Source organism: Cariama cristata, unplaced genomic scaffold, assembly GCF_000690535.1.
Source record: "Cariama cristata isolate BGI_N322 unplaced genomic scaffold, ASM69053v1 scaffold20043, whole genome shotgun sequence".
Lineage (NCBI taxonomy): Eukaryota > Metazoa > Chordata > Aves > Cariamiformes > Cariamidae > Cariama > Cariama cristata.
This window is the reverse complement of record NW_009610470.1, coordinates 3377-5598: the sequence shown is the minus strand read 5'-3', so window position 1 is coordinate 5598 and position 2222 is coordinate 3377.

Genomic DNA, 2222 nt, shown 5'->3' with positions numbered 1-2222 from the left:
TCCCACCACACCAGAAGCAGCAACTTCACTAAGCCGTGGGGACAGGGGCTTCTAAAGCCTGCCACAAAGTGAGGCGCAAATGACACACTGTGGGCAGGGACAGTTGTTTCTTAGATCTCATGGGCAGAAGACCAGAGAAATCCATCCTTTTTTTGCTGGTTACCTTGGCCCAGACTTTGCTGGCCCAGGTTGCGGCCAGCCGGTGTTGGGGTGGCGCAGGACCAGCCCAGGCTCATCCCAAATTCCTGGTCACACCACTCCTGCTGCAAATTCATCTGGTGGTGCTGAGGCTCCTCATTGGGCTCAGCTGTGCCGAGGAGGGGTCTGCCGGGGAGCGGAGCAGCTCACGCTCTGGGGGTTGCCCTGCGAGCAAAGGGGGTTCCTCAGCGGGTGGGACTGCGGCCCCTCCTGACCCGCCATGCCCCTGAGGAGGGTGAGTCTCTGCACTCCTGATATATTGGGGATTTTGTGTGTTTCTGGTGGGTGTCTGACCTCCGGAGGGTTGGGGTGTGCCGGTCGGCAGAGGTTCTGCAGCAAAAGATGTCAGCTGGGCTGCGTTGAGCCCGATTTCTCAACAGGAGGGTGAGGCTCTCGCTCTTCTGGGTCTGCAGCTGGGGTTGCCTCCTCCTGGTGGGCTCCGGGCTCTTTGGTGGCCCAAGGGCCTGTGGCACCCACCCTGCCAGAGAGCTGGGGCCGGTAACGCTGCCGGGGCGATGCCACCGCCCGGAGGGGTGAAGTGGGGAGAAAAAGCCAATGTTAAAAGAACGACGACGAAGACCAAAAGCGTCGCCCTGCGCCGCTTCCCCCAGGCATCGCTGCTGCCGCGTCCCTCTGCGTGAACTCGCGTGTCTCTGCATCCGTCTTATCCCGAGCGCAGGTAAAGTCCCGAGATCGGATGACTTTGGATTAAAGGCACCTTTACGGGGCTGGGGGAGGAGGGGTGCTGCCTTCCCGCTGAGTCCCCGCGGAGCGAGGGCTCTGTCCCCCTTGGGTTTGGCGTTTACCTGGGCTGTGCGGTGCTCTGGCAGCTGCCAAAACCTGGGGAGGCCGTTAAACAAGCGGGCTAATCTCTGTGTTTGGTGGCTGCTTGTGGCGCTCTGAGCACAATAAGGGATTAACTTGGTCTTTATCTAATGGGCTTATAAACCAGGGAAGGGAGAATCGCTTTGTAATGCATGAAACCTCCTCTTAATAGAAACTCGGAGAGGAGAGCCTGAGTGTCCTTCCTAAGTAAACTCGTACACATCTCCTCCTGTTTAACTCTCTGTTTGCTGGAACTGAGCTTTTCTGGGTGTTAAGTATTTGTTCTCCGGTTCCCAACAACTTATTGCTGACTTGTTACAATGACCGAGGATGCTTTTCTCTTTAACGTTTCTGTCCGTGACTGTTCAGGAGTCTCTGGACGTCTTTCATTGCTCGGTAGCTCCCCAGTGCCGCTGGTGAAGCGTGGGGCTGGAGCTGGGGGGTCGCGGCCGCTGTGCCCGCTGCAGAGCACAGCCCCAGCACTCGGAGCAGGATGTGGCCACGCAGCGATGCCTCCCGGGGCACAGGCAAGGGCTGCAAGCTGGGGCAGAATCGTTCGCTAGCACTGATCGCTAAATATAAGTAATGAAGGGCTGGGAAAAATCTGGGACGTGGATGGAAAGAAGAAGTAGAATGGAGTGAAACCAAAGGGGAAGAAGATGGAGAGATGAAGGAAGGAGATTGGATCCTCTCTGGTGGCTACAGGGGGCTCTGTGCAAAGGAGAAGGTGGTTGGGACGGTTCTTCCGCGTCTTGCTACAGTGAAATAGTGTGCGGTGACACAATCCTTGCCCCTCTGCTGTGCGCCCGGAGGGCGGATTCAGGCCAACTGCCTTCGGTTGATTATTGCCACCTCTGCTGCCGTACCGTTCAGCGGTGCTGCCGGGTGGGCTGGGCTGTGGCTCCGGCATCCTCCGGCTCCTGGCTGCGCCGTAGCCCGTGCTGCTGGGATGTGCTGGGTGGGTTTGGATTTCCTGACTCCTTGCTGGGCGCTCTGTAAGAGATGTGGCACCGAGACAGCTCTGCAAAATCATACAATCATAGAATCATTATGGTTGGAAGAGACCTCAAAGATCATCAAGTCCAACCGTATACCTGATGCCACCATGCCCACTAAACCATGTCTTGAAGTGCCACATCTAAACGTTTTTTGAACACCTCCAGGGACGATGACTCCACCACCTCCCTGGGGAGCCCGTT